General features: G+C 41.9%; 1 protein-coding gene across 4 annotated transcripts in view; it reads left to right on the forward strand.

Annotated features, from left to right (window-relative positions):
• Nucleotides 1-25,515, forward strand: part of LOC140201322 (echinoderm microtubule-associated protein-like 6) — a 378,640-nt gene that overhangs the window by 135,138 nt on the left and 217,987 nt on the right. The window lies entirely within an intron of this gene.

Genomic DNA, 25,515 nt, shown 5'->3' on the forward strand with positions numbered 1-25,515 from the left:
GTTAATTTTACTTAATACAGATTTTGGGGGAACTAACTATTGTGGGTGAGGTGAGTCTTTATTAACCACCCACAGTTTCACTTGAAAGTGATGAGCCATCAGTTTGAACCAATGGTGTTTCTGGTGAAGGTACTTCTATAATGCTGTTGAGGAAAGAGTTCCAGGCTTTAGATAAAACAACTATGAAGGAATGGTCATATATTTGTAAATAAGGATAATGTGCATCTTGGATATATATATAGTGATGGTGTTGTGAACTGGATGTTCTTCACTTGTGCTAGAGGTTAGGTTTGGAAGGTGCTATTGGAGTAGGACTTGGTGTTGCATTTTATAGACTGTACACACTGCAGCTGCTGTGCACTGGTGACTGAAAGAATAAATGTGTAGGGTGGTGACTGTAGAACTTGACAAGTAGGCTTTGATTTGGATGGTGTTGCGCCACTTGAGTATTACTGGAACTGCAGTCATCTGGCCAAATGGATCATATTCTTTGCACTTGTGATTTGTCTGCCACAAAGGAGCCTGACAAGCTCTAGGAGATACAATATTTGTTCATTTTAGTTTCTGGTTTATGATTACACCTCTACCTTTCATGGAAAGTTAGGTACTCACTGGTGATGGTGCCATTGAATGTTAAGGCTAGATAATTAAACACTCTCTTGTTGGATATTGTCAGTATCTATCAATGACTGAATACTTGATGAAGTTTGACTTCATGCAAATCTGAACTATGTTATTTTCTGAGAAGTGTGAATGGATTTAAACATTCAACTATCAGCAAACACCCCTGCTTTTGGCTATATGATGGAAGGTCATTGGGAAGGTAGTTGAAGATGGATATATTTAAGAACTGCTTCTATAGTAATGTCCTGGGCCTGGTATCTACCTTTGTGTGAGGTTTAACTCCAGCAATTGCAGTGTTTTACCTGTCATGTTATATTCCAATGCTGCCTTGATGTCAAGGGCAGTCTCTTCCGCTTCACTTCCAGATTTCAGCTGATCATTGGTAAGTTACTGCTGCTTGATAGCACTATCACCAATTGTTAGTTTACCTGAAGATTAATAGTAGACTGGGTGACAATTAGCCGAATTATCTGCTGCTTATGAATAGGTCATGACGGAGCATTTTCTACATGATTAGGTACTGTAGGTACTATTAGGACAAGAGGGATGAGAGAGTGTCTATCATAATCACTCAGTGTCATTTTCCCCTTAATGCACATGTGGAATGGTAAAAATGGACTGCATTTGGAAGTGACAACCTGCTGCAAAGCGAAAATGAAATTTCAAAGATTGGTGGTTTAAGAGGATGGAAGTGGGTTATAATGGCAGATTTGAAAGTTGGTGGTAAGTACAAGCAGGGTAGAAGTACCTGGGGTGGAGCTTAACATAGTGTGCTAACTTGCAAGCAGGAATGGAGGTTAAATGCTCTGCTGCAGGTTTGTAAGAATAGAATGGAGTTAAAAGATATCCTGCTCAGAAAAAAGAAACTTGGCTTGAAAGTCAAGGTCCAAATTCGGACAGGGTGAGACCCTTGAGGAAAATTTAGTTTGGGGGTATAGCTGAAAGCAGATAAGTGCCAGACAGGTTTCAGTGAAACACTTTCTGTCTCAGGAATATTGCCACTCTCAAATGTTAGGTTGAATCTTTTACAAAATCCAACAAATTTATCATTGACAACCAAGCTGATTAGAGAGATCCTTTGATAAAAGAAATGACTGTTTCTTATGGATATTCAAATTTCAGTCCATATATTTTAAATAAAAATAAAGTTTTTCTTAATGCAGTGGATTCCAGTTAATGGAGCCATTGGTTAATCGAGGCAGCTGCTTATTTGGGACAACTCTTAAAGAACAAAAACTAATCGAGAAAATAGCTGGGATTCCCTTTATTTATTTGGGACACTTGTGCCACTTAATTGAGACAAGAGACTGTTGCTGAACTAGTGGCAGCCATGTGCTCTTGTGCGGCCATTAGATGCTACGTCGTGCTGAGAGTGAACAGCTTTTAAATAGCATCAGTTACATGTGTTTGGGTTCAAAAAGCAGTCACTGATAGTTGATGAGTAATAAGCAGTAAAGCAATTCAGAACTGCTTGGGTCACTGCACTTTCAAGCATTCAGGCTTGGAGAAATAACCAAGAAGGTAGCAGTAGGTGTTGTCAAATGGACTTTAATAAGGTCCCTCATGGCAGGCTAGACTGGAAGGATAGATTGCATGGGATCCAGGCAATGTGCATTCTAATTTGTAAGAACCAGTGTGCACAAAAATCTTGTGCTGTGCAATCTTTTGCTCAGTGACAGCAGCATGTGCGGACTGAATAATTTCTGGAGTTAAAACAATATAAATAAGCCAGTTCTAAAATCTTCAGACAAATCATTGCAAACTCCAAGTTGTCAACACCACCCGCATTAGAAACTGGAAGAGGAAATGTGATTATGTACAATCGTGACATATGCATAACATGCCAACGAGGTAGAGGGTGACAATGTTTTGTGCGTAGTTTACTTCCCTTTGAGCGCTTGTAGCAAAAGATGTGTGCATACATACCTTAGAGGGAACATTGGATCCAGGGGAAATGGTATATTAGATTCATAAGTGGCTCAGTGGAACAAAGTTGAGGTTGTTTATTGGACTGGTGGCCTGTGTCTAGTGGTGTGCCACAGGTGTTAGTGCTGAGACGTGTTTCAAATTGCTTATACAAATTACAATGTGAACTTACAAGGCATGGTTAGTAAGTTTGCCGATGATACTAAAATAGGTGGTGTTGTAGATAGTGAAAAAGGTTATGAAAAACTACAGAGGATCTTGATCATCTGGGTTTGCGGGTTAAAGTTTACCAAATGGCTTTCAATCCAGGTAAATGTGAGGGATTACATTTTGTGAGATCAAGCCAGGGTATGACTTGTAGAGTACTGTAAACAGTAGGGACGTGGGTATGTTTTGGAACAGAGGGATTTAGCAATGCAAGTGCTTAGTTTGCTGAAAGCAGTGCATAGTAAGTTAGACTACTGAAGAAGACATTTGGCACAATGGCCTTCATCAGAAGGCACTGATTATAGGAGTTGAGAAGTTATGTTGCAGTTTTCTAAGATATTACTCAGGCTGCACTTAGAGCATTGTCTATAGATCGGTCACTCTGTTAAAGGAAAGTTGTTAGTAAACTAGAAAAAGTGCAGTAAAGATTTACCAAAATTCTATTGGGAAATGGATGCCTGAGTTACAAGAAGAGTTTATTCCTGGAACATAGGGGATGAGAAATGATCTCAAAGGTAGGGGCTTGTATGGGAGGCAGGGTTTAAGGGTCGGCACAGCATTGTGGGCCAAAGGGCCTGTACTGTGCTGTACTATTCTATGTTCTATGTATATAAGGTCATGAAGGGCATAGACAACCCTAATGCCAGGAAGAGGCTCTAAAAATAAGAGGAAATCGGTTGAGATTAGAGGCGAGAGATTTAAGAGAGATTGAGCACCTTCATGCAAAGGGTAGTACGTATTTGGAATGAGCTGCCAGAAATAGTGGTTGAGGCAGATACATTAGCAACATTTAAAAGGCATTTAAGTAATTACATGGATAATTGAGATTTGGAGAGCTATGGGGCAGATATATGCAGAAGGGAGTAGATTACTGGGCAATATGGTTGGTATAGATCAGTTGGGCCAAAGGAAATCTAAATTTGAAATTTGAAATTCCAACTGTGGAGTACAAATCTTCCTTCGCTCTTTTCACACAAATTTTACATGTGTCCGCTGATCCATGAAGCATTTGCTTATGGGATAGCTTCCCTCCAGTTCCCTGATCTAAACCAGTCATGATCCTCACATCTGAAAGGTCTGGATAGAGTGGACATAGAGAGGATGTTTCCAATAGTGGAGCAGTCTAGTACCAGAAGGCACAGCCTCAGAATAGAAAGGCATCCCTTTAGAATAGAGATGAGGAGAAATTTCTTTAGCCAGTGTGATGAATCTGTGGAATTCATTGCCACAGATGGCTGTGGAGTCCAAGTTATTGAGTATATTTAAAGTGGAAGTTGATAGGTTCTTGATTAGTAAGGGTGAAAAAGGTGGGGAGGAGACAGGAGAATTTATCTAGTTGAGAGGGATAGTAAATCAGCCATCATTGAACGGTGGAGCAGACTCGATGGGCCAAATGGCCTAAATCTGCTCTTGTGTCTTATGGTCTTATGATGTAACTCTATTAAATTTCTAAGCCTTCGTCTTTAACTACACCATTATCTCCATGCTAACCATACAGCTAAAATACGTCTTCCTTGTAGATACTTTAATTAATCTTCTCTCCACCTACTTGACAATCACATCCTTCCTAACATGTGGTGACCATAACTGAATGTAATACAATTTGCCTAATTGTGTCTCATGTTTATGAACCTTGGGATCCCATAGTTTTCACTAGCCGCCCTATTGAAAATGTCCTGCATGTTACAAGGATATAAGAACATGTAAACCTCGATTTCCCCCAGTCTTGTGCAGTGTGCTCTTTAACCTATACTGCCTTATCATTCTGCCAATACACACCATTGCATTCCTTTATATTACTATTATTAAATGTGTCACTTAGCTGCATGCTGAGCTAGCTTATCTTTGTCTTGCAGCTAGTCACTATCCTCCTCACTATTTACCACATTTCCAAGCTTTATGCCATTAAAAATTTGGATATTTAACTCCACACACTTCTAAGCTGCTAATACATTTGATGAGAAATAATGGCCTCAACACTGATCCAAGGGGCAAACCATTGTTCACCATCCTCAGGCTCATAAGGTTGTATAAGACATTGGTGAGGCCAAATTTGGAGAATTGTGTACATTTCTGGTCATCTAACTATAGGAAGGATATCAGTAAGATTGAAAGAGTGCAGAGAAGATTTACTAGGATGTTGCCGGGTCTTTGGGAGTTGAGTTACAGGGAAAGATTGAACAGGTTACGACTTTATTCCTTGGAGCATAGAAGAATGAAGGGAGATTTGATAGAGGTTTACAAAATTATGAGGGATATAGACAGAGTAAATGTGAATAGGCTCTTTCCACTTAGATTAGGAGAGATAAATATGAGAGAACATGGCTGTAGGGTGAAAGGGGAAAGGTTTAGGGGGAGCATTAGAGGGAACTTCTTCACTCAGAGAGTGGTGGGAGTGTGGAACAAGCTGCCATCTGACATAAATGTGGGCTCACTCTTAAGTTTTAAGAATAAATTGGATAGGTACATGGATGGGAGAGGTCTGGGGGGTTATGGAATGGATACAGGTCAGTGGAACTGGTGGAATAATGTTTTGGCACAGACTAGAAGGGCCGAATGGCCTGTTTTCTATGCTGTAATGTTCTATGGTTCTATCTCTGCTTTCTGTCTTCAATCCAATCATCTCTCCACATTACTGATTACCTTTTAGTTCCATTGGTCTTAGTTTTATTAACTAGTTTTTTGTGTTTGGATTTGAGAAAATCTCTTCTGAAAATCTATGTAGTTAACTTACGCTGTATTTCCTTCATCATTCTTGTCTAATATGTTGTCAAAAATTCAAACCTAATTCTTGTTAGAATCCACCAGGACTAAACTGCTGTGCAGTCTCTCTCCAAGCAGTTGGCAGTTTATTTTCACTTCCTCTGGCCTAACTGCAGTTCACTAATATTATACTTTTCTCCACATGAAAGCAGTCACCAATTTAACTTGCTCAAACATTGTGGTAGTATTTGAAATCCTCCCATCTTCAAAGTGAAAGTATTTTTTTTGGTTTGTTGTGATAGGTGCCTTTTACAGTCCATCTTGTATTGAAAGACAAATGGAAAAGCTAGTACCAAATGCTGTATCCATATAATCATTGTAGTGTGATTGTGTTGACTCGGCATGAGTTCAGAAGTATTGTTCGTCCTATAGTCTGGAGTAAGTCTGTGACATTTGGTCAATATGTATTGATATGGTTAATTACAACAATCTGGGCTCGAAAGCTCCTTTCACACAGATGACAGAAGTGTAGGAATACTGCTGCGTCAGTGGTTCTTATTTTATGGGTTTGCTTTTCATCATTGTTCTGTCTATTCTTTCTTCCTAATATGAGCAAGGATAGCTTTTTAAATAGGTATGTCAAACAGGGGGATGATCTAATGCTTGTTCCAAGTAACATGTTTCAACTTTGAAGCTCTTTGGGGATGCTCTAAGAGATGTGAATGAATTTCCTCATCTGTTTGCCCACAGTCAATTCTGCATAAAGTAGCTGCTTTGATAGTGAATGCAGCAGGCCAGGCAGCATCTCTAGGAAGAGGTGCAGTCGACGTTTCAGGCCGGGACCCGTCTCGGCCTGAAACGTCGACTGCACCTCTTCCCAGAGATGCTGCCTGGCCTGCTGCATTCACCAGCAACTTTGATATGTGTTGCTTGAATTTCCAGCATCTGCAGAATTCCTGTTGTTAGCTGCTTTGATATTCTGTTTTCAGACATTCCTCTGACATGTCCTGCCCACCCATTCTTTTAACAAAGTCTAAGTGTTGTGGAGGTTTGTTTAGGTGGGAGCTGTGTATAGAATCTGATCTTGCCACTTGATGTAGTGTATTTTGCACAGACAGGTCATGTAGAAGAGGTTGAACTGTCTGGCATGTTTGCTGTACACTGACCATGTTCAAGGTTAGTTGTCAGTCATTCAACCATACACATGTAACAGCTAAATGAACCAGTCTTCCTCGGGCCAAGGTTCAAAACACGTACATATGGCCACACATAGCAAGTGTAGTGAAGATAGCACATACATTCCTGAAAAAATAGTAATAATAATATTACCCAAGTTCCTGAGTGCCATGGCCTGAAGATTGCCCTGGATGGAGCCAGTTTCTGCAAGAAAAAGTATGCAGCAGCTCTTCATCATGAGCTAGTGCAGCCACAGGTGAACACAATTCAGCTTGTCTTGTACTGAGTGAACACTGGAGAGCAGCACTGATGGGAGAAGCCAGTCCCCAACCCAGCACCTGTTGTGCCTTTGCTGTTTCATACTCCACCCTTGGCCCTTGCTGCTTCCTCCCCTGCATGGCTGTAATAGGTGATGCTGTAGCAAGAGGGCCTTGTCCACACAACGACAGAGGCCACACAGCTCTTCCGTTGTCAGTCTTGCTAATGAACCGGGCTTGCAGTATCCATGTTTCTACATTACTAAAGTCCAACAAGGTCTTGAATCACAAGAAAAATGTCCAAGACAATGATTTGCACCGTTTGTTGGATTGTGCACCACCTCTGCATATAGTCTCTGATGCCTTCTTCCCTAGGTGTCTATAGCAGGTGCGCAACAATCCAGTGTTGCTCAGCTCCACTGCTATACAGCAATTTGCTAGTAAGGTAGACCTGCAGTACTTGGAGTTCTTAATATCCTAAGGCAACAGTGACCACAACTCAAGTTTTAAGATAACTGTAAATAAGGTTAAGTATGGACCTTACAAGAGAGTATTGAATAGGAACAGGGCAAATTACAAGAGCATTAGGCAGGAAAAAGAAAGAGTTAATTGGGTGCCACGGCAGTGCAGCGGTTAGTGTGATGCTATTACAGCTTGGGGCATTGGAGTTCAGAGTTCAAACCCGGCAAACTCTGTAAGGAGAGACTGTACATCCTCCCCATGGAACGCATGGGTTTTCTCTGGGTGCCCCGGTTTCCTCCCACAGTCCAAAGGTAAATTGGCGATTCTCCTGTGGTTAGGTAGGGGAAAGGGGGGTTATCAGTGGTTGCTGGGTGGCGTGGCTCAAAGGGCCAGAAGGCCCTATTCCATGCTACATCTCTAAGCAAAAAATGAATAAATTCGAATAGCTGTTTTGGTGCAAGTTCACATCTGACACGTGGAGGGTGTTTAAAGACCAACTGCATAGAGCACTGGACAGTTATGTTCCATCAGAAGGAAAGACAAGGTTGCCAAGATGAATACCTTGGATGTCGAGAGAGGTGATGGATTTTGTCAAGAAAAGGAAAAGTGTGAAAAGCTTAGGAAGCTAGAAGCAAACAGAGCCCTGGAGGATTATAAAGAAGCCAAAAGAGAACTCAAGAGTGAAATTAGGAAAGCCAGGAGAATTAAAGAAGGATTAAAGAGAATCTCAAGGCATCAAGAGTAAGAGGATAACTTAATTAGCACTTTCCAAGGAGAAGGACGTGGAGGATAGGGAAATCGGTGCTGAATGTATTGATATGGTAGGGCTTTTTCAGGTAAAGGATGAGGTAGTGTTGGATCTCTTAAAGAGCAGTAAGGTAGGTACATCCCCTGGGCCTGATGGGATATATCCCAGGTTATTGAGAGAGGCAAGACAAGAGGTTGCTAGGGCCTTGACCACAGGCAAGGTCCAGGAGGACTGATGAGTAGCTAATGCTGTTCCATTATTTAAGAAGGGAATCAGGGATAATCCTGGAAGCATGTCAGTGGTAAGGAAAGTACTGGGGAGATTTATTATGGATAGGATTCCTGAGCATTTGGAAAACCATGGCCTAATTAGGGAATGCCATCATGGCTTTGTTCAGGACAAGTCCAGTGTTACTAACTTGATTGAGGTTTTTGGAGATGTGATGATGGTGGCTGATGACGGTTCAGCTGTGGATGTTGTCTACGTGGATTTTAGTCAGATGTTTGTTAAGATCCCTCATGGAGGCTCGTCCAAAAGATGAAGATGCATGGTGAAATGGCTATTTAGATTCAGAACTGGCTTGCCCTTAGAAGACAGAGGGTAGTGGTCAAAGGGACTTATTCTAGCTGGAGGTCTGTGATTAGTAATGTTCTGCAGGGATTTGTACTGGAATCTCTGCTGTTTGTGCTGTATATTGTATCATACACTGGGGTGCCTGATGAGGTAACTGTAACCTTTGGCTAGGAGCAGATGTCATATGGTGATGCCCAACTTTGCTTTCACCCTTAGCTGTACATTCTCCAGTTGGCGGGTCAGCAGTGGTGGCCAAGTCACTGCCTATCTGCTCCTGACTTCCAGCTCAACTCCTCTCGCCTGCTCCATATCCAGCAAGAGGCTCTTTCTGCTTCCTCCCCCATCCTGTGAGCTGCTTGGTTCTTGCTCTTTTCATCAAGGCCCAGTGCAGACAGCAACCTCCATGCCAACCTTGTCAGGAGCCCTCTACAGCCGAACTCCACGAGGAGTAGCCATATCTGCCATTCATTGTCCCTGCACTCCTGGACTAAGGACCGGTGCTTCAGGGCCTTCCTCTCGTGAGCCTTCTCTCTTCCTTCCTCCCGTGGTACTGTGAGTTCCACCAGGATGATTTTCTTGCCTTCAGTGGACCACATTAGGATGTCTAGTTGAAGTGTGGTTTGCACCACATCTGGGAACTGCAGCTTCCCCCCGCCCCCCCCACATGAGCCCTCATCTCCCATGATTTGGCAGTTCGCAGCAGACTGGATTTATGCCTCTTTGATGTGATGGCGTGGCCCCCTCCTTGATGAAGATGACTGCCCTGTATCCCTCTCTGCCAGCTGGTCTCTTTTTACACCTCTTCCACTCTAGTGTGTCAGCAAGGGACAGCAGGACCTTGTCGTGGCACTACCTATACTGTATTTGTGTTAAAGCTGTTTTGGATCCTGACAGTATGTGTGTCAGTGAACCACACTGACCACAAAGCTTGCAGTTAGGATCCTCTCTCAGTCCTCATGTGTACTGCTGTGATGATGGAAGAAGAGTGTTGTACATGGACCGCAGGAGGAAAGAAATGCGGAAGGGCTCCAGTCTCCAAAGCCCTGCCCATGTGATCTTGGGCTTGGAAAGATCCCGTTTTGTCCAGGCATCCTATCACCCCAACTCCACTGCCTTCGATTCCCATCTTTTGTCTTCAAGGTTCCACACCTCTGCCTGGACCATGTCATGCCTATCACTTGCCCTTGTAATCCCCCATCATTGGTAGTGTGCTGAGCCTTGCTATCCCAGGCATGGATTGCCAATGATCTCTCTTAGTTGTAGAGAGCTCATTGCCTGGTCTGTGGCCAAGTTGGCAGTCCACTTTCAGCCCAGTCTTCTTGTGACTCCTGCTTGGTTTATTAGCTTGTCATCGGAGTCCCTCTGTGTTACACAACTCAACACTTTGCCACCTTGAACTCCTCCACTATCAGTGACAATGAGAGCTATAGCTGGCCTGATCTGAAGTAGAGCCCCACTGAAGAAAAACTTGAGGGGGATCCCCAGACATCTCTGCAGGTGATTATTGACTTTCTTCTTGATGCCTTCTACAGTGGTCAAGGAGAACTCGTACACTGTGAAAAGCCAAAGGAGGCTTGGTAGAAGAGCATGTTGGTACAGCCATGTCTTAAATTTGTCAGGGAGGCTGGTTTTGTCAATCTTCTTCAGCCACTCTTCAGTCTGTTTTACAATGTTGGTGATGTTGGCGCAGTCTGTCAGTGCTGCATTAAACCACTTTCCAAAACTCTTTACTTAGTTGTCCTCTGTGGATGGAATGATTCTCCCTGTACTTGAAGACTGAACTTGCTAGTAACCTTGCCCTCTTTAATCACCATGCATCTGGACTTTCTGGTCTTGAAGGTCATCCTAGCCCAGGTAGCTACATTAACCAGGGTTTCCAATACTCATCTTGCTTGGACATGGGTTACAGTGTTTATTCTGATGTCATCCATGATCCCTCATATTGCAGGTTGTCGGATGCTGGGCTCCAACACTGGGCCTTGGGTTATGTCTGCTGTTGCTGATATGAAGAGGTTGATACCCATGACAAATAAGATGGGGGAAGATGATACAGCCAGTTGGAATCCCTTTTTGGAGTTCTTGTGACCTAGTTGTAAAGTGGGTTGAAGTGAAGCATAGCGTAAATCCTCCTAGGTAGCTGGATATCATGTCTTGCATTTCTGGCAGGATATGGTAATGGTCCAGGCCAACCTGGATGAGGACAAGTGGAATTGATCCAGATGACCTGGATGAAAATGTAGATGGATGGGTTTGTAGGTTTGCGGATGATACAAAGATTGGTGGTGTTTTGGATAGTGGCGTGGAGGACTGGCAAAGAATACACTGGGATTTCAGTCATTTGCAGATATGGGTGGATTTTATTCCTGCCAATTGTGAAATGTTGCACTTTGGTAGGTCAAATTTAAAGAGACAGTACACTTAAGGAACGGACCCATAACAGTGGTGATGAGCAGAAGGATCTTGGCTCCCTGAAAGTGTCCAACAGGTGGATAGGGTGGTTAAGATGCGTATGGCATGCTTACCCTTATTAGCTGAGTCAGTGAGTACGAAGGTCAGGAAGTTGTGATGCAGCTTTATAACACTTCTAGTTATGCTACATATGGAGTATTGCACACGGATCTAGTCGCCCTATTATAGGAAAGATATTGAGGCTATAGAAAAGGTACAGAATACATTTAGAGAGCACGGGCTTTAACAGGAGTTTGGACCAACTTGTGTTGTCTTCTCTGGAGCAGCTGAAGAAAGATCTTATAGAGATTTATAAGATTATGAGAGCCATAGATAGAGTCGGCAGATTATATTTTTTTTCCCTAGGATTGAAATGTCTAACACCAGAGGTCATGCATTTAAAGTGAGAGAGGGTAGTTTAAAAGGAGATGTGAGAGACAATTTTTTTTTTATATAGAGAGTGGTGGGGACCTGGAGTGATCTGCCTGTGGTGGTCTTTGTGGAGGCAGGAACATTTGGAACTTTAAGCAATGTTTAGATAGGCACATGAGCATGAGGGAAATGGAAGGATATAGATATTATGTAGACAGAAGACTTTAGTTTAGTTAGCCATTTGATAAGTAATTTAATTGGTTTGGCACAACATTGTGGGCCTGTTCCTGTGCTGTGCTATTCTATGTTCTATTGCCCATGTGACTCTTGTGATGCTGTTTGAACCAGTGATGAATGCTAGTTAATCACAGTCAGAACAACGATAGTGTTTCTCACCTTTGATTCCACCATCCTTAATATTCAACAGAATTCTCCATAATTTGTAACACCAGACACGACTTACTCTTCCTTTCCGGTATTCTGAAAAGACTGCTCCCTCTGTGATGCCCTAATTCTGTTTTCCATTTCTACAGCATGTTGTCAAGTAATTGCAGGAGATACTCAGGATCTACTGTTCTAACTCAGTTCTTCTTGAAGTCCATAGACTTAAGCTGTCTTTCCTGTTGAAGGCACAATTACTCATATTTCCGCAAATACAGTGTGCTGCTTTCTGTGATTATCTTTATGTTGAAACCAAATGTGATTATCTTTATGTTGAAACCAAATACAGATTAGGTGACTACTTTGTAGATCACCTTCCTTTGATCTTCAAGAGTACACTGATTTTCCAGTTGCCTGCCACTCAACCTTTACATTCTATTTCAATTTTGATCCCCTGTCTTTAGATTGTCATGAGGTTCAATGCAAGTTTGAGGAACAGCACATTGGCCCATTCTGACATAGTAGCATTAAATTTTCCCACAGAATTGACCTGACCTGCTGCATATTTCACAGTATTTGCTTTTTATATCAAAGTTCTGATATTGGATCTTTGTGTCACTCCACTGTCCTCTGCTATCTCCATTCAGTTAAACTCTCTCTGCTTGCATTCCGGCTGTCACTTCAGGAGTAAACAGGCTTATCACACAAAAATCTCTCAGTTTTTTCCCTGCACTTTTATCCTACCATCACAACCTGCTGACATTCTTGAATGGGTTGTGTGTTCCATGAAGTATTCATTGCAGAGAGGAAGCGGTGTAGATAATTGGGTAGGTTTATTATGGAGAGAAGCATTGGACAGATTTGATTTTCATGAGACCATAAGACCATAAGACATAGGAGCAGAATTAGGTCATCTGGCCCATTGAGTCTGCTTCACCATTCAATCATGGCTGATCCTTTTTTTTTCACTCCTCCTCAACTCCAGTTACTGGCCTTCTCCCTGTAACCATTGGTGCCATGTCCAATCAAGAACCAATCAATCTCTGCCTTAAATACACCCAAAGACCTGGCCTCCACAGCTGCATGTGGCAACAAATTTCACAAATTAACTACCCTTTGGCTAAAGAAATTTCTCTGCATCTTTGTTTTGAAAGGGCACCCCTCTTTCCTGAGGCTGTGTCCTCTTGTCGTAGACTCGTCCACCATTAGAAACATCCTTTCCACACCTACTCTGTCTAGGCCTTTCAACATTTGAAAGGTTTCAATGAGATCCCCTCTCATCCTTTTGAATTCCAGCGAGAACAGATCTAGAGCCATCAAGAGTTCTTTTTGTTAGAACCCTTTCATTCCTGAAATCATCCTTGTGAACCTTCTCTGGACCCTCTCCAATACCAGCACCTTTTCTAAGATGAGGGGCCCAAAACTGTTCACAGTACTCACCAGTGCCTTAAAAAGCCTCAGCTTCACATCCTTGCTTTTGTATTCTAGACCACTTGAAATGAATGCTAACATGGCATTTTCCTTCCTCACCACCTGCAAGTTAACCTTCAGGGTGTTCTGTACAAGGACTCCAAGGTCCCTCTGCATCTCAGATTCCTGTATTTTCTCTCCATTTAGAAAATAGGCAGCACATTTATTTCTACTACCAAAGTGCATGACCATGCATTTTCCAGCATTGTATTTCATTTGCCACTTTCTTGCCCATTCTCCTAATGTAAATTCTTCTGCATCCTATCTGTTTCCCCGCCACCAATCTTCATATCATCTGCAAACTTGGCAACAAAGCCACCTATTCCATCACCTTAATTATTTATATACAGCATAAAGAGAAGTGCTCCCAACTCCAACCCCTGCGGAACACCACTAGTCAGTGGCAGCCAACCAGAAAAGGATCCTTTTATTCCCACTCACTGCCACCTACCAATCAGCCAATGCTCTAACCATGTTAGTAACTTTTCTGTAATACCATAGGTTCTTAACTTGGTAAGTGGCCTCATGTGTGGCACCTTGTCAAAGGCCTTCTGAAAGTCCAAATATACAACCTGCACTGCATCCCCTTTATCTATCCTACTTGTAATCTCCTAAAGGATTTCCAACAGGTTCGTCAGGCAGGATTTTCCCTGAAGGAAACCATGTTGACTTTGTCCTATCTTGTCCTGTATCACCAAATACTCCATCACCTCATCCTTATCAATTGACTCTAACATCTTCCCAACCACTGAAGTCAGGCTAACTGGGCCATAATTTCCTTTCTGCTGCCTTCCTCCTTTCTTAAAAGGTTTTTTAAATGGAGTAACATTTGCAATTTTCCAGTCCTCTGGCACCATGCCAGAGTCCAATGATTTCTGAAAGATCATTTCTAATGCCACCACAATCTCTAATGCTACCTCTTTCAGAACCCTCGGGTGCAGTTCCTCTGCTCTGGGTGACTAATGTACCTTTAGGTCTTTCAGCTTTTTGAGCACCTTCTCTCTTGTAACAATAGTGCACTCGTGGCTGACCAGCTAAATTAGCGATAGTATCAATTCCAAAGAACAAACATACAAATTAGCCAGGAAAAGTGGCACACCTGAGGACTGGGAGAAATTCAGAGTCCAGCAGAGGACGACAAAGGGCTTAATTAGGAAAGAGAAAAAAGATTGAGAGAAAGCTGGCAGGGAACATAAAAACTGTAAAAGCTTTTATAGATATGTGAAAAGAAAAAGGTTGGTTAAGACAAATGTAGGTCCCTTACAGTCAGAAACAGGTGAATTGATCATGGGGAACAAGGACATGGCAGACCGATTGAATAACTACTTTGGTTCTGCCTTCACTCAGGAGGACATAAATAATCTTCTGGAAATAATAGGGGACTGAGGGTCTAGTGAGATGGAGGAACTGAGGGAAATACATGTTAGTAGGGAAGTGGTGTTAGGTAAATTGAAGGGATTAAAGGCAGATAAATCCCCAGGGCCAGATGGTCTGCGTCCCAGAGTGCTTAAGGAAGTAGCCCAAGGAATACTGGATGCATTAGTGATAATTTTTCAAAACTCTTTAGATTCTGGATTAGTTCCTGAGGATTGGAGGGTGGCTAATGTAACCCCGCTTTTTAAAAAAGGAGGGATAGAGAAACCAAGGAATTATAGACCGGTTAGCCTGAGATTGATGGTGGGGAAACTGCTAGAGTCAGTTATCAAAGATGTGATAACAGCACATTTGGAAAGCAGTGAAATCATTGGACAAAGTCAGCATGGATTTGTGAAAGGAAAATCATGTCTGATGAATCTCATAGAATTTTTTGAGGATGTAACTAGTAGAGTAGATAGGGGCGAACCAGTGGATGTGGTATATTTGGATTTTCAAAAGGCTTTTGACAAGGTCCCACACGGGAGATTAGTGTGCAAACTTAAAGCACATGGTATTGGGGGTATGGTATTGATGTGGATAGAGAATTGGTTGGCAGACAGGAAGCAAAGAGTGGGAATAAATGGGACCTTTTCAGAATGGCAGGCGGTGACTAGTGGGGTACTGCAAGGCTCAGTGCTGGGACCCCAGTTGTTTACAATATATATTAATGACTTAGATGAGGGAATTAAATGCAGCATCTCCAAGTTTGCAGATGACCCAAAGCTGGGCGGCAGTGTTAGCTGTGAGGAGGATGCTAAGAGGATGCGGGTGACTTGGATAGGTTAGGTGAGTGGGCAAATTCATGGCAGATGCAATTTAATGTGGATAAATGTGAGGTTATCCACCTTGGTGGCAAGAACAGGAAAACAGATTATTATCTGAATGGTGGCCGATTAGGAAAAGGGGAGGTGCAACAAGACCTGGGTGTCATTGTACACCAGTCATTGAAAGCGGGCATGCAGGTACAGCAGGCGGTGAAAAAGGCGAATGGTATGCTGGCATTCATGGCAAGAGGATTCGAGTACAGGAGCAGGGAGATTCTACTGCAGTTGTACAAGGCCTTGGTGAGACCACACCTGGAGTATTGTGTGCAGTTTTGGTCCCCTAATCTGAGGAAGGACATTCTTGCCATGGAGGGAGTACAAAGAAGGTTCATCGGATTGATTCCTGGGATGGCCGGACTTTCATGATGAAAGACTGGATCGACTAGGCGTATACTCACTGGAATTTAGAAGATTGAGGGGGGATCTTATTGAAACATATAAAATTCTAAAGGGATTGGACAGGCTAGATGCAGGAAGATTGTTCCTGATATTGGGGAAGTCCAGAACGAGGGGTCACAGTTTGAGTATAAAGGAGAAGCCTTTTAGGACCGAGATGAGGAAAAACTTCTTCACACAGAGAGTGGTGAATCTGTGGAATTCTCTGCCACAGGAAACAGTTGAGGTCAGTTCATTGGCTATATTTAAGAGGGAGTTAGATATGGCTCTTGTGGCTAAAGGGATCAGGGGGTATGGAGAGAAAGCAGGTACAGGGTTCTGAGTTGGATGATCAGCCATGATCATACTGAATGGTGGTGCAGGCTCGAAGGGTCGAATGGCAGACTCCTCCACCTATTTTCTATGTTTCTATGTTTCTAATAACTGCACCCACTTCTATTCCTTCACACACTACAACATCAGGCATACTACTAGTGTCTTCCACAGTGAAGACTGGTACAAAATACTCATTTAGTTCATCAGCCATCTCCTTGTCTCCCGTTATTATTTCTCCTGCCTCATTTTCTAGCGACCCTATGTCCACTCTCATTTCTCCTTTATTTTTAACATACTTAAAAAAATTTTACTATCCACTTTGATATTATTTGCCAGCTTGCTTTCATGCTTCATCTTTTCCCCTCTAATGATCTTTTTAGTTGCTCTCTGTAGGATTTTAAAAACTTCTCATTCTCTATCTTCCCACTAAATTTTGCCCTTTCTTTTGTTTTTACAATAGCTTTGACATCCATTGTCAGCCATGTTTGTACTATTTTACCATTTGAGTATTTCTTCATTTTTGGAATACACATGTCCTGTACCTTCCTCATTTTTCCCAGAAATGCATGCCATTGCTGCTCTGCTGACATCCCTGCCAGCAGCTCCTTCCAACTTACTTTGGTCAATTCTTCTCTCATACCATTGTAATTTCCCTTAGTCCACTGAAATACTGCTACTTCAGACTTTACTTTCGCCCTTTTAAATTTCAAGTTAAACACTATCATATAGTTATCACTGGTTCCTAAGGTACTTTTACCTTAAGCTCCCTAATCGCCTCTGGTTCATTACGTAACACCTAATCCAGTATGGCTGATCTCCTAGTTGGCTCAATGACAAACTGCTGGAAAAAGCTATTTCTTAGGCATTCAACAGACTCTCTCTCATGAGATCCATTACCAACCTGATTTTCCCAATTGACCTGCATGTTAAAATCTCCCATGACTACCATAACATTGCCCTTTTGACTGTCTTTTCTATTTCCTGTTGTAACCTGTGGTCCACCTCCCAGCCACTGTTGGGAGGCCTGTATATAACTGCCATCAACATCCTTTTACCCTTACAGTTTCTTAACCCAACCCACAAGGATTCAACATCTTCCAATCTTATGTCACATCTTTCTACTGATTTGATGCCATTCTTTACCAGTAGAGTCACACCACCCCCTCTGCCTACCTTCCTATCCCTCCGATATAATGTGTTACCTTGGACATCCGGCTCCCAACTACAATCATCCTTCAGCCAAGATTTAGTGATTGCCACAACATCATACCTGGCAATCTGTAATATTGCAACAAGATCATCCACCTTATTTCTTATACTACGTTCATTTAGATACATCAGCTTGAGTACTGTATTTGCTACCTTTTCTGATTCTGCATCTCTAATGATTTAATACTCAACCTGTTGGATGCAACTAAGTTCCATGCCCTTCCTGACAATCTGACTGCATGCTATCTTTACCTTTTTACCATCTGTCCTTTCCTGAGTCCCTTCATTCTGGTTCCCACCCCCCTGCCAAGTTAGTTTAAACCCTCCCCAACAGCTCTAACAAACTTGCCTGCGCGAATATTGGTGTCCCTCATCACTTTTGAACAGGTCATGCCTCTCCTAATTATCCAAGAACCTGAAGCCCTGTCCCCGGCACCAGCTTCTCAGCCATGTATTTATCTGCCGAATCATCCTGTTTCTACCCTCACTGGCATGTGGCGCAGGCAGCAATCCAGAAATTACTGCCCAGGAGATCCTGTTTTCCAGCTTTCTACCTAGCTCTCTAAATTCTCTTTTCAGGACCTCATTGCTTTTCCTTCCTATGTCATTGGTACTGATATGTTCCAAGACATCTGGCTGCTCCCCCTGCCTCTCCAAAATGATGAGGGTGCGACCGTAGACATCCCTGACCCTGGCACTTGGGAGGCAACATACCATCTGGGTGTCCCATTCCACAGAATCTCTTTTCTGTTCCCCTTTCTATCAAGTCCCCTATCACTACCGCTCCCATCTTGTCTCTCTTTCCCTTCTGCACCATGGACCCATGCTCAGTGCCTATAACCTAGTTGCCATGGCATTCTCTTGGAAGGTCATCCCCCACACAGGTATCCAAAGCGGTATACTTGTTTTTGAGGGGAATGGCCACAGGGGTGCTCTACTCTAACTGCCTTATTTCCATTTCTCCTGAACCCAGCTACTTGTCTCCTGCAACTTCGGGGTGACTACTTCCCTGTAACTTTGATCGCTCTCCTGTACAAGCCGAAGGTCATCCAGTTGCTGCTCCAGATCCCTAACACGGTCTTCAAGGAGCTGCAGCCAGATGCACTTCACGCAGATGTAGTTTCCCAGGAGACTCTGGGTCTCTCAGTTCTCCAACATCCAGCAAGAAAAGCATACCACAGCCATTTAAATGGTACAGTAAGACAGGGGAAAAAAAACAAAAAGGGAACCTTAACAGACACTTTACACAGAGCTGACGCCTCTTCTGAGCTGAAGCCTGGTTTGAGCCAAAGCCTGTTGCTTCTACTCTCGCCTACTCCCGACAATGGCCACTCCACCTATCCCTTCTGTACTTTTATTTAGTTCATGGAGCTCTATTGATGCCACTGATAGACCACCTTCAATGGATAAGTGTTCTTGAAGCTCCCTTTTTAAATTACTGCCACCGACCTGCAAGAAATCCCTCTTGGTAGAGCTCTGTTGACACCGCTGATGGGCCATGTACTATGGACAAACATTCTCAAAGCTCCCTTTTTAAATAATTGCCGCCAATATGAGAAATACCTCTTGGTAGAGCTCTGTTGATGCCGCTGATAGGCCACATACAATGGACAAACGCTTTCAAAGCTCCCTTTTTAACCACCGCCGACCTGTGAGAAACCCCATTTGGTAAAGCTCTATTGACGCCACTGATAGGCCACGTACAGCGGACAAAAGTTCTCAAAGCTCCCTTTTTAAATAACCGTCACCGACTTACAAGAAATCCCTCTTGGTAGAGCTCTGTTGACGCCGCTGATAGGCCACGTACAAGGAATGAGGTGGAGTATTGTGTGGTATTGGCTTGAGGTAGTTGTGCTTGCACCAGGCTAGGACGCACTGCTGTAGACACAGTAGGAAGATATAAATAATCTGAAGGGGACCTATCTGTAGATGGTAAATTGATTTAATATTGTCACATGTACTGAAGTAAAATAAAAGTTCTTTTGCATGCCATGCATACAGATCATTTCATCACATCAGTTCAATGAGGTAATAGAAGAGAAAAGTGTTTTCAATGCAGAATAAAGTGTTACAATTCCAGAGAAATTCGGAATCAGGTTTAATATCACTGGCATATGTCATGAAAGTTGTTGTTTTGCGACAGTGCAGGCAAGAAAGTGTAATGTAGGCAAGGCCAAGACATGGTGGATTGTGAGGTCAAGAGCTCATCTTACTAGGGACCATTTAAGAATCTTGTAACAGCAATATGGAAGCTTTTCATGAGCTTGGTGGTACATACTTTAAGGTTTTTCTATCTTCTGTCTGATAGTGATATGGGGGAGAAGAGAAGAGTGTCCAGGATAGGTGGGTCCTGGATTACTGAGGCAGTAGAAAGTGTAGACAGAGTCATGGAGGGGAGTCTGGTTTTTATGATCTGAGCTCTGCTCACAGCTCTGCAGTTTCTTGAAGTCATGGGGAGAGCAGTGGCTATGTTAAACTATGAAGCACCTGGATAGGATACTTTCTATGGCAGATCTTGAAAAATTGGTGGGGATCGAGAGAATATGCTAAATTTCTTTATCCTCCAACCAGCCACTAGGCTCTTCTTTGCAATCTGACACATTTGAGATTCAGCCCACTATGGAGTTGTCATCTAGAGTGTAGGTAGAGTTAGAGCAGAATCTGGCCATGTAGTCATATGTCTATAGGGAGAAAATTACACACACTACGCTACTATATTTTGACACCATTCCCTAATTGGTCTGCATAGCTGTTCCTTAATATCACAGTGGCTATTGGAGGGAGTTCGAGTATCAATTTTTGAGCTTGTGTATTGAATATTAACCCATCAAAGTGACTACTCCTATCTTTGAGTTCTACTCATAGAGACTCTGTGGGTGAGCCTTTCAGTATGCCCTCTCTGAGTGCTGCTGTAATAGTGTACCTAATTAATTGCTTAACTCTCCCTCCCCCCCCCCCCCCCCCCCAATCAACCCAGTCTCTTTTGGCTACATCCTTAGTTCCGTTTTCTGATCAATGCACTAAGGTCATCACCCATAACCTTCATGCTTCTAGTATTAAAGTACACACAGCCTGTCCATCCCATAGTGAATATGACCTTACCGGTCTTGATAGCTTCCTTCCTCTCAATTACTGCATGTTTCCTTACAAGTCACATGCTATCCTGACTTAGGAATTATTTTGCCTTTACTTCATTATTACTATGTTTAAATTTTGGAACTGGCAACCTAACTGCATCTTTGGAGTACTTCTCCAGAATTTCACTAGTTGTAAAATAATGTCACACCACCACCTTCTTGAATGAAGTTGGAAACAGGCAATACATGCTGGTCTTGCCATTATGTCACAAAGAACAGAATGGAAAAGTGTTTTTTTTATTATAAGGGTGGGCTGTAACCAATTTATGGGCCTTCTCTGCAGGTGATAGATTATTTGCAGCATTTCTTGTTTTTGATCTTAATCTGTATAAACATTAACCCCAAATGGGTATATACCATGGAAGTGAGAACAGTGTATTTGGGTTAAGTATCCAATTTAAACCCTGCCTAGGCTGAACTGTTGACCAGTCTAAATTCATAGTTTAAATTGGCTTTCAACCCCTAATTGTCAATATTAACATAAATTATTGTCCTGTTTAGTATATTTCAAGGTTTCAAAGGTACAGAGAAATGTATACAATATCTTCTTCTTCTTCTTCATGTGCCTTGCACGTTACACGCTTGGGCGATCCACATCGAACGATCCCTCGCAGTGTCAATGATATCTCGCACACTTAGGTCTGTTAGTTATTTCACAGTGTCCATATATTTTCTTCTTTGCCTTCCTCTTCTGCGTTTCCCAGGCATAAGGCCTTGTAATTAGTTTCAGTGTAATTATGGAGAAGGATAGGACTGGACCTAGGCTTGAGATTTTTGATTGGAGAAAGGCTAACTTTGAGGAGATGCGAAAGGATTTAGAAGGAGTGGATTGGGAAAATTTGTTTTATGGGAAGGATGTAACAGAAAAATAGAGTTCATTTAAAGGTGAAATTTTGAGGGTTCAGAATCTATATGTTCCTGTTAGGTTGAAAGGAAAGGTTAAAAGTTTGAGAGAGCCATGGTTTTCAAGAGATATTAGAAACTTTGTTCAGAAAAAGAGAGGGATCTTCAATAAATATAGGCAGCTTGGAGTTAATGAGGTACTCGAGGAATATAAAGAATTAAAAAAGTATCTTAAGAAAGAAATTAGAAAAGCTAAAAGAAGATATGAGGTTGCTTTGGCAAGTAAGGTGAAAATAAATCCAAAGGGTTTCTACAGTTATGTTAGTGGCAAAGGGATAGTGAGGGATAAAACTGATCCCTTGGAGAATCAGAGTGGATGGCTAAAAGAGATGGGGGAGATTTTGAACAATTTCTTTTCTTCGGTATTCACTAAGGAGAAGGATATTGTATTGTGTAAGGTAAAGGAAACAAGAAGGGTAGTTATGGAAAGTATGACAATTAAAGAAGAGGAAGTATTGGCATTTTTAAGGAATATAAAAGTGGATAAGTCTCCGGGTCCAGACAAGATATTCCCTAGGACTTTGAGGGAAGGTAGTGTAGAAATAGCAGGGGCTCTGACAGAAATATTTCAAATGTCATTAGAAATAGGAATGGTGCCGGAGGATTGGTGCATTGCTTATATGGTTCCATTGTTTAAAAAGGGTTCTAAGAGTAAACCTAGCAATTATCGGCCTGCGAGTTTGACGTCAGTGGTGGGTAAATTGATGGAAAGTATTTTTAGAGATGGTATATATAATTTTCTGGATAGACAGAGTCTGATTAGGAACAGTCAACATGGATTTGTGTGTGGAAGGTCATGTTTGACAAATCTTATTGAATTTTTTGAAGAGGTTACTAGGAAAGTTGACGAGGGTAAAGCGGTGGATGTTGTCTATATGGACTTAAGGCCTTTGACAAGGTTCCACACGGAAGGTGAGTTAGGAAGGTTCAATCGTTAGGCATTAATATGGAAGTAGTGAAATGGATTCAGCAGTGGCTAGATGGGAGACACCAGAGAGTAGTGGTGGATAACTGTGTGTCAGATTGGAGGACGGTGTGTAGCGGTGTGCCTCAGGGATCTGTAGCAGGTCCAATGTTGTTTGTAATATATATTAATGATCTGGATGATGGGGTGGTAAATTGGATTAGTAAGTATGCAGATGATACTAAGATAGGTAGTGGTATGGATGATGTGGTAGGTTTTCAAAACTTGCAGAGAGATTTAGGACAGTTAGAAGAGTAGGCTGAAAGATGGCAGATGGAGTTTAATGCTGAAAAATGTGAGGTGCTACATTTTTGTAGAAGTAGTCAAAATAGGACATACATGGTAAATGGTAGGGAATTAAAGAATGCTTTAGAACAGAGGGATCTAGGAATAATGGTGCATAGTTCCCTGAAGATGGATTCTCAAGTGGATAGGGTGGTGAAGAAAGCTTTTGGTATGCTGACCTTTATTAATCAGAGCATTGAGTATAGGAGTTGGGATGTAATGTTGAATTTGTATAAGGCATTGGTAAGGCCAAATCTGGAGTATTGTGTACAGTTCTGGTCACCGAATTATAGGAAAGATGCCATTAAAATTGAGAGAGTACAGAGGAGGTTTACTAAAGTGTTGCCTGGGTTTCAGCTCCTAAGTTACAGAGAAAGATTGAACAAGTTAGGTCTTTATTCTTTGGAGCGTAGAAGGTTGAGAGGGGACTTGATAGAGGTGTTTAAAATTATGAGGAAGATTGGTAGAGTTGACGTAGTTAGACTTTTTTCACTGAGAGTGGGGAAGATTCAAACAAGAGGACATGGGTTGAGAATTAGAGGACAAAAGTTTAGGGGTAACATGAGGGGGAACTTCTTTACTCAGAGAGTGGTAGCTGTGTGGAATGAGCTTCCAGCAGAAGTGGTTGAGGCAGGTTCTATGTTGTTGTTTAAAGTTAAATTGGATAGATATATGGACAGGAAAGGAATGGAGGGCTATGGGCTGAATGCAGGCCGGTGGGACTAGGATAGGGTAAGAGTTCGGCACGGACTAGAAGGGCCGAGATGGCCTGTTTCTGTGCTGTAATTGTTATATGGTTATAATGTAAGGCATTCTGTTTCTCCCTTTCTGATGACATGGCCCAGGAACTTAAGTTTCCTCTCATTTAACGTTCTCATTAAGGATCTTTATGTATGGGCATGTTGGAGTATTGTCTCATTAGTTACCCTATCTCTATATGATATTTTCAGCATTCTTCTAAGAAACCACATTTCTGTTGCTTCTAAGTTTCTTTAGAGTTCTGGTGTTATAGTCCAGTTTTCGGAAGCATACAGCAAGATTGACCAGATGTAACATTTTAGTAGGCTAAGTCTTGTTGTCATAGAAATGTGTCTGTTGGTAAAAATGGGTTTCATATTTTGGAAGTTGGTTTTGGCAGTGGAAGTTCTTCTTTTTATTTCTACTTTATTTCTAGCATCTTGTGATATAAAGCTACCAAGGTAATTAAAGCCGGTCTTTTGTTCAATCTCTTGGTTACCGATGTACAATTGGCAGTTGGGAGTATCCTGCTTTTTGATATTACCATACATTTGGTTTTTTTACAGTTGACAGACCAAAATCTGCACTTGTTTGTATTACTTTGTCTAGGGAGATTTGTCAGTCTTCTGCAGCACTTGCTATTAGGGTGGTATCGTCTGCATATCTTATATTGTTGATGTTAACACTTCCAATTTTTATCCCATCTAGGTCTTCTATTTCTCTGAGATTATTTCACTATAGATATTAAATAATTCCGGTGAGGCAATGCATCCCTGTCTAACTCCTCTTTGGATTTTAGTCCAACTGCTTATATTATCATCAATTTTTACCACTGCCTTTTGATTCCAGTATTAATTTGGAAGGGGTTGTTGGTCCCTTCGGTCAATGTTTAGTTTAGCGAGAATTTGAAATAATTTTTCATGTTGCACTTTGTGAAATGCTTTAGTGAAATCAATAAAACGTAAAATGACATCATTTTGAAATTCAATTGCCCTTTCTGAAAACATTCGTAGTATGAAAATTGCGTTCTTAGTTCCTCTATCCTCAATAAACACATATTGCAGTTTAGAAGTTTCTGGCCTTAACTTGTTTTTAATTCGACTCAGAACAATTTTCAACAAAATCTTTATTATGTGACTCATAAGACTGATTGTCTCAGTGAATAGTTCCAGGAATTTTTAGCAGAGTTATAAATACTGATTCCAAGAGATTGTCAGGCAATACACCAGACTCATATATGCCATTAAACAGTTCAAAAAGAATATCTATGCCCATATCTTCTAGGGCTTGTACCATTTCCACTGAAATTTCATCAGGTCCAGGGCTTTACCATGTTTTATGCTTTTCATTGCTTTAGTTATTTCTTCTCTGGTAATAGGTGGGTCAGAATTAGGTTGTTTAATATCTGGGGGTTCCCCTCTATTTTCTTCAAAAGGCTGCTCTATATACTGAATCCACCTTTCATATACTTTATCTGGCTCTGTTAGTATGGATCCGTCTGCTGATCTAATGCATCCTGTAGAGGAGGTTCTTTTAATTCCAGTAATTTCCTTAATTTTCTTCTGCATTTCTTTGCTGTTGTTAATATGGCCTTATACTTCATTGCATTTTTGATTCAGCTATTCTTCCTTTGCAATATTGCACAATTGTCTGGTCTTCAATACATTTTGAAATTCTGTTCTTCGCAACCATCCATAAAAACAGAGGAGTGCCCCAAAGAATGAATGACAGTTAAATGTTAGAACCCCAAAGCCCCCCAGCTCCCCCAACCCATGCAAAAGCAGCAGCAGCAGCAAAGCGACAATTCCCCCCCACCAGCAAAAAAAAAGCATCAGCGCCTCCCCCCTCCACCGAGCACTCAAGCGTGCAGCAAAGCATCAATAGAGACACAGACTTGCAGTACCCCAAAGACTACTCATTCACCTGGTAATTCGACATACCACAGGCTGTCTCCCTCCCTAATAAGGGAAAAAGAGGTGTC

Source organism: Mobula birostris, chromosome 8 (genome assembly GCF_030028105.1).
Source record: "Mobula birostris isolate sMobBir1 chromosome 8, sMobBir1.hap1, whole genome shotgun sequence".
NCBI lineage: Eukaryota > Metazoa > Chordata > Chondrichthyes > Myliobatiformes > Myliobatidae > Mobula > Mobula birostris.